Here is an 8,004-nt window from a genome sequence, read left to right as displayed (position 1 = left end):
AATGGTAATAACTTCATCTCTAGCTCCTACAGTATGTGCCAGACATTGTGCTGAGTGATTTGGATATCATAATCCATTTAATCCTCACAGCAAACCCATTAGGTGGGTGTTATTTTCCAATTTTGAAGATGAAAAAACAGACCTGAATGAGGTTAAAGAGCTTGTCCAAGGTTGTATAACTTTTAAAACTCCGATTTCAAAGTGGCCTCCTACAATTACACCACTGCTTTCTTTAAGCTCATGTTCCTTGTGAAGGCTCATTAGAGTAAATATGGGAAACAAAAGAATAAGAGAAATTAATTCAACTACTCATTCACTGTAGACCTTTTGGAATACTTTCCTTACTTTCAGTGTTTTTGTTATGTATATATGACGGTTGAATTTGGTTGTGCCTTTTTTATTAGGTTAAACCAGCCTTTCCCAAACTGTGTTCTATGAGGTATGAATAGGTTAATAATGTCATTTTAAAGACTCTGAGAAGTCTAAAGAAAACCTGTTTAAACGTTGTTTAATTATAAGTACAAGTATAACAAGCATAAATATAAGAAGTAGTAGGGCACAATTTAGTCTCCTGTTTTTTTCCCTCAAGCATTTTTCTAATCTTAACACTCTTCTGATATAGAAACTACCATTACAGTTCACTCCTAACTCCAAATTCACTGAAATCCTAGTGTCCTTCCTCACACTACTATACCGTCTGCTTACATAGTAGCACTATGATCTCATTCTGAGGTCCTTTCCCAAAGCCTCACTCTTTTGCCTTTATTCGGGCTGATTACACTTAATACAGTGTATTAATCCTGCAGTATCATCAGTATCCCAAACCTTTCCCTCTTTGTAATCTTAAAATGCTGGGTGAACTTTGCAAAGATTTCTCCAGGCCACACAGACTGATACCATCAGGAAATTTTAACCCCTTCATCTAGGTCTCTTGATCACTGATAATTTTCCTGACCTGATTCATAGCCTCCTTACCTATAAGCTCCACCCTCTCCTCAACCAGCCCCAGACTCAGCCTTCTTCCACCTCTAGCAGCTGACATTCCAACTCCACCCCCAAAGTCCAGCCTCTTGGTCTGGTCTCCTGAGACCAGAAACGTGACTCTCACTTGCTCAGACTCTCACCTGCTCAGCCCGGTTTTGCACTGGCTTGTCCTGTTCCTGAGTACAGAGGGACCCCCCAGGGAGCTATCCTGCCATCTCATGTCTGCAAATTACAAAACTCTTGTACCATCTTTTGTTTAAAGTGTCAAATTCATCAGGACTCAGTGTATCCTGTGCTGGTTTCCCTTCAGCTAAATACAGCTTCTTTGTCTCAGGTCAGAATGCTCTTTGCTTCTTGCTCTAAGACTCAAGGGCAATGATTTTAAAAGGCCCTGTGGCCTCCGATAATAATTCACTTTTCAGGTTTCCTGATTAAAGAGGAATCCGGAGTATGAATATGTGTAATTTGATAAAGAATCAGTGTTACTATGAACAGTGTTACTATGAACAATTTCATCTGGCATTCTGCCCAGGCATGGCTTCACAACCACAGGAGGACCATTATTTTCTTGTGGACATGTAGTTAATGTTCAAATGCAAAGTGAGTTCAAAATCTAAATATATCACAGACGATTACAGTTTGACACTTGAACGCCAGCAGTGCAAGCCCTAACTCAGAGGAGAGTGACTAACATGTTTTCCTGGCAGTGGCACAGGAATCCATCCCCATGGCCAAAGGCAGCAGCAACAGCGACAGCAGGCTGAAACAACAGAGGGGATGACTTGAGCTCACTGGAAGCATTAGAGTTTCTCTTCCAGACAAGACAAAGACAAACCTGAAAAAGGTAGCCGGAAGAAACTTCCACTATGGAGATACTGTGAAACAAAAAGCATGATAGGAACTTTATGTATTCTTGAAATGCTTTGAAAGAATAAGGTACTCAGCAAAGAGTAGAAATGTGGTTAATAAGTCATTCTTCAGAAATGGATGACTGGCCCTTTAAGAATACTATTTAGTCTATTAAATATGGCTATATTTTGTGCCATTTCCACTGAAGGCAAAAGTTATTTTTGAAAAGAGCAATGAAAAGATCCCAGCTGAATATCCTTACTTGATTCAGTAGTTTGTGCCAGTGAACAGAGCTTGGGATATCTTTTTTTATTCCAATAGTACTAGCACTTGTTATGAGAAGTCAAGAAAGCGTAGTATACTTGTCTTTGGCGTGTCATCTTACTCCTAAATGAGATGAGATCCAGGGCCCCAAGAAGGCCCCATCACACTAAAAGATCTCTTCCAGTCATTTAGAATGTCAGTAGTGACGAAAATGCCTCCATTATGGCTTCTCTCTTATGTTCTTTCTTATGGCTTCTTCTCTAAAAGTAAAATCCCCTTCTAAAGCAGAGAGGACACAGTGACAATCTGGCATCTCCATGTAAATGAACAGAAAGTAAAACTACGTGATTGAGAGGAAGTTCATGAATGAGCTCCTCACCCCCCCCTCCCCCGCCCCCCACCTCTCAATCACACACACAGCACTCAGCCTTTACTTTCAGATCCCTGAGGTGGGTGCCTTTCTCTAGAATTTTCAGTGGAATTTCCTAAAGCACTGCAGTATTTGAGAGTTGCTGGTGCTTGTGAAGCAAGGCTGGGCACTTGCCCTGCCTCTGTGAGAAGTAGCTCTCTTTGACTAAAGGCGTGGTTGCTGGTAGCAGAGACATTCTGTTCCCTCTATAAGAGGCAACACAGTGTAATGAAGCAGTAATAATTACAGCTGTGATACTGGTACCAGAAAAGACAAGGACAAACAGAAATAAAATTCCAGAAACATATCCAAGTATGAGAATTCAGTATATGATACTTGGCATTTCACACTAGTGAGGGAGAGGTGGTGTTGGGACATTAGCTAACCATTTGGGAAAAAAATTTTAGATCCCTACCTCAAACTGTATGCAAGAATATATTCCTGATAAGTCAAATACTTAAAGGTTTACAAATTAAGTTTCAAAAATAAAAACATATAATTACCAGAAAATAAAGATGAATATATACATTATATATATTTATGCAAACACACACACACATAATGATCTTTTGTAAGGACAACAACAAAAGACAAAAACAGTAAAAGCAAAGATAGAAAAATGAATGCAGAAAAGACCATAAACAAAATGAAAAGCAATAAATACAAAGTTCAAAAAGATTACCGCCAGACTCTGTAAAATTAGCTGTTAACTTGTAGAAGATTGATATCACAAATGGTGTTTGTTTGGGAGAGATGCAAATGATTTCCATCTGGTAGAAAAGATACTCCCAAAGATTATGCTTTTATTGCCCTGTAGAACAATAACAGGTTTCGTATTTAACTTAGCAATCTAATTTCAGCATTCTTTCTTTCACTTCAGGATCTTGAGTTCTCCATTGAATCGGCTTTACTCTCCTGCTGGTCTCCTCACTGAGGTAAGTAAATCACTGACATAGCCTCACTATATATATTTGTATGTTTTTGTTTTTGTTTTTGTTTTTTTTATTTATGGCTGTGTTGGGTCTTCGTTTCTGTGCGAGGGCTTTCTCTAGTTCTGGCAAGTGGAGGCCACTCTTCATCGCGGTGCGCGGGCCTCTCGCTATCGCGGCCTCTCTTGTTGCGGAGCACAGGCTCCAGACGCGCAGGCTCAGTAGTTGTGGCTCACGGGCCCAGTTGCTCCGCGGCATGTGGGATCCTCCCAGACCAGGGCTCGAACCCGTGTCCCTTGCATTGGCAGGCGGATTCTTAACCACTGCGCCACCAGGGAAGCCCTATTTGTATGTTTTTAACTTTTTAAAAATTATATACTTTGTCCTGAAAAAGTTAAACATAGAATTACCATATGATCCAGCAATTCCATTCCTAGGTATAAACCTAAAACAATTGTAAACAAAGACTCAAATAGATACACATACACCAATGTTTACAGCAGCATTATTCACAATAGCCAAAGTGTGGAAACAAGCTAAGTGTGCACCAACAGATGAATGGATAAACAAAATGTGGTATACACATGCAATGGAATATTATTCAGCCATAAAAAGGGATGAAATTCTGATATATGGTACAATATGAATAAACCTTGAGAGCATTATCCTAACTGAAATAAGCCAGGCACAAAAGGACAAATGTATGGTTCCTCATATATGAGGTACCTAGAATAAGCAAATTCATAGAATATAGAATGGAGGTTACCATAGGCTATGGGAAAGGGTGAATCAGAGTTGTTTTTTAATGGGTACACAGTTTTGGGGGTTTTTTTTGGGGGGGTAGGGTTTTTTTGTTGTTTTGTTTGTTTTTGTCCACGCCTGTGAGGCTTGCTTGATCTTTTTTTTTTTTTTTTTTTTTTTTTATTTTTGGCTGTGTTGGGTCTTCATTGCTGCGCAGGGGCTTTCTCTAGTTGTGGTGAGCGGGGACTACTCTTCCTTGTGGTGCACAGGCTTCTTATTGCGGTGGCTTCTCTTGTTGCAAGCATGGGCTCTAGGCACGTGGGCTTCAGTAGTTGTAGCATGTGGGCTCAGCAGTTGTGGCTCACGGGCTCTAGAGCACAGACTCTAGAGCACAGGCTTAGTTGCTCCACGGCATGTGGGATCTTCCCGGACCAGGGCTCGAACCCGTGTCCCCTGCATTGGCAGGTGGATTCTTAAGCATTGTGCCACCAGGGAAGTCCGAGCTTGCTGGATCTTAATTCCCTGATCAGGGATTGAACGTGCGCCCTCGGCAGTGAAAGCACCGAGTCCTAACCACTGGACTGCCAGGGAATTCCCAGGTACACAGTTTCTATTAGGGATGATAAAAAATGTTTTGGAAATAGATAGTGGTAATGATTGCCTGACATTGTGAATATACTTAATGCCATTCAATTGTACACTTAAAAATGGGTAAAATGATGAATTTTATGTTTTGTATACTTTCCCACAATAAAAAATTTATTCTTTGACAACAACTTGGGAAGAAATATCCTTAAGATATGTGACATAAGGGACTTCCCTGGTGGTCCAGTGGGTAAGACTCTGCACTCCAAATGCAGGGGACCCAGGTTCAATCCCTGGTCGGGGAACTAGATCCCACATGCATGCTGCAACTAAGAATCCCGCATGCTGCAACTATGAGCCTGCATGCCACAACTAAAAGATCCTGCATGCCACACTAAAGATCCCACGTGCTGCAACTAAGATTCAGTGCAGTCAAAATAAAATTTTTTTTAAAAAAAAGGTATGTGACATCAAATATTCTTTATATATACATATTTGTCGTAAGTCAATCATAAAAAATGGACCAAAGTTAGAAGACAAAGATTAGAAGACAAAGTTCACTAAATAATAAGAAGTAAGGTCCCACAAGCCACGTGGTGCAGCCAAAAAAATAAAATAAAATAATAAAATGGTTTAGAGGAAAGAATAAGTACAAATGACAAATAAACATAAAATGTTCAACCTCACCTGGGATTTTTTTAAATGTTAATTAAAACAACAGTGAAATTCTATTCTTTATAGCATATTGGAAAAACAATATTATATGATATAAAACAAACTGCAATACACCTTACTGGCAAAGGTATCAGGGAAAATATGATCTGGTTCTGTCGTTTTAGAGAGCATTTTGGGAAAAGTGTGCATACTCTGTGACAAGAGTTCTACTTCAAGGAATATATCCTTACAAAATGATGGGCAAGCATGCTTCCCCTGTGTATACAAGAGAGGGAGTAGACTACTTAACCCTACAGCCTGAGCTTGAATACCAGTTCCAAGTGGCTTATAGTCTACAAGCCTCAGTTTCCTCACCTACAAAATGGGGGAAATAATAGGACCTACCTCATAGGATTAATGTGACACATAAATAAGACAGTTGTTATAAAATGTACATTACCTGACACAGAGCAAATGCTCAAGAAATACTAGAGGTGGTCGTTACTGTTGTTGCTCTAATAGGATATTGTGTGAGATTTTTCCCAGTTGTCCCAGAATTGGTGATTAGGGCCCACAGGTGAGAACAAAGAAGTGAAAACTAACCTACACCCTTAAGAAAATTGCCAGTAATTGGAGCCAGGCAACTCCCCAAGAGACTAGGCAGAAACAGGCTAGACATTACCAGCCTCCTCCCTACTCCAACCACCCCACCCTTCCAGGTCTCTGTAGAAGTGAGGAGGAGTGAAGGGCACTTGGTGATTTGCTTTGCGGGGAGTGCAGAATTACCTCATGATGAGAGGGATTTTCTCTTCCCAGTAGGAGAGGGGCAGAAGGTGCTATCTCTCCAGGGAAAACAAATGAGAAGGGAGGCTCTTGTAAAGACTGGAGAGAAGTACATAGGGAGGGGAGACCTCCATTCCATGCCTTAGTTGGCCATTTGCTGAGGCAGCATGCTAGCCAGTTTCCCCCTTTGAACAAAGGAGGGGCAAATATGAACAAAAGAAAAGAAAACTGAAGACAGCAAGCTATATGAAGGGACCAAGAGAGGAAAGTAATATGGTGTGACAAGGAAATAAGTATTCCCCCTGGATCTACCACACATTAGAAGAGGTGGCTGAACTTGGACTGTTTCACCAGACCCTACCCAAGAAGCTGCTGGCTGTGGGAGACCCTTGCAACAGGAGGCAGCAGTTGAGAAGGAATGGTCAAGCTGGAGCTGGAATCCCCTCATCGGGGAACTATGGAGTAGGAGGCCCAGAGGGGCCCTCCAAGTACATCTATCCTGGACATGTGCCACACAGTGGGTATTAGCACAGAAACCCATCAGCATAGACTAGAGAAACAGGGACAGTCAACAGAGAACCTTACAGACACACTCAGGCAAGTATAAAACCTTTTGATTCCAGATTTCTATTATTTGAAGCTAAAGGTATCTTAATATACTTCTTTCTCTGTAGACCCAATTTCTCTCTCTTCATGTACTGGCTGCCTGTCAGCTCCGAATGTACATGTTTCAAGTCCAGCCCTATGCAGAGATGAAAACTGAAGACCTTCTGTTCTATTATAAAATTCCCAGATAAGAGACCCTAATTGGTCCAGCTTGGATCAGTCAAGCTGGTTCAGTCAGGTATACCTGGGAATACAGGGTCACTAATCCCAGTCTCAGAAGACTGTCATCATGAGCTGGAAAGGCACCGCACAAGATGTCTTACAGTGTTGATGCAGTGGAAGAAGATGTTGTCCCAGAATCCTAGAGCACTGAGGAATCCAGATAGTCTTGGGTGGGCTTTGAAATAAACATTATATATATAGGGGAGGGCATTTACTATACTTCACTTTCCAGAGAGCTTCACAAGGTAATGTGTAGGGACTGTGGGAGTTTGGAAGGGCAGAGGAAACTGGATCTGAGAGGAAATGAGAGAGGTCATTGATTGCCACAGAGAGAGAGAGTGGTCATGCCACAGAGAGAAAGAGTGGTCATGTCATCTACAACGTGACCACCCTTTACAGCAGCCCATAAATCTTCAGTAAAATCATGAGCCGCTTGGTGTGATGGGATTTCTGGTGGGCACATGAAAGGGGAATGCAACTTCATATCCAGGTGTGACCTGGGGCAGGCACCTAAGAGGAATTAAACCACTAAAAGTGTAGAGTAGTCTTTGAATTACCCCAGACCCTGGATATCGAAGCCAGGTTTACCCAATTCTCTAAGTGCACTGAAGCCTCTAGGTGAGAACTGGGTTACGATTTTAATGGCAAGGAAAAAGAAGGAAACCACAAAAGATTTCACCAATAGCAGCCTGATTAAATAACCTGTGATTAAATTAAATCTAGCTAACTATCAATACAAGTTAGAATCCTGATCCTTCACAGGATGGGGCTTCTGTGCTTCATCTGCAGTTGGCCTGGTGAAATGGAGCAGTGAGGAATTTCAAAACTCTTAGATGTTCTTTAGACTCAGACTTCTAGTCTATATTTGCTTCTTTGGAATCAAATTTCCCGGGAACTTTATTACAATGGGCTATTTTCTTACCATACTGATTCATATACCTTCAAGCCTTAAAGCTGTTAGATGGTGGGAGCAGGGAT

General features: G+C 41.2%; 1 non-coding gene across 1 annotated transcript; it reads left to right on the top strand.

Moving 5' to 3' along the window:
- Positions 1–4,993: 4,993 nt before the first annotated feature.
- On the top strand, positions 4,994–5,066 carry TRNAW-CCA (transfer RNA tryptophan (anticodon CCA)). The gene has a single exon. It is a non-coding gene; the product is annotated as a tRNA-Trp (tRNA).
- The last annotated feature ends 2,938 nt before the right edge of the window (positions 5,067–8,004 follow it).

This window comes from Eschrichtius robustus, chromosome 2, assembly GCF_028021215.1.
Source record: "Eschrichtius robustus isolate mEscRob2 chromosome 2, mEscRob2.pri, whole genome shotgun sequence".
In the NCBI taxonomy this organism is placed as follows: Eukaryota; Metazoa; Chordata; class Mammalia; order Artiodactyla; family Eschrichtiidae; genus Eschrichtius; species Eschrichtius robustus.
The sequence above is the reverse complement of the archived record's forward strand: the minus strand, read 5'-3'. Positions and strand labels throughout refer to the sequence as shown.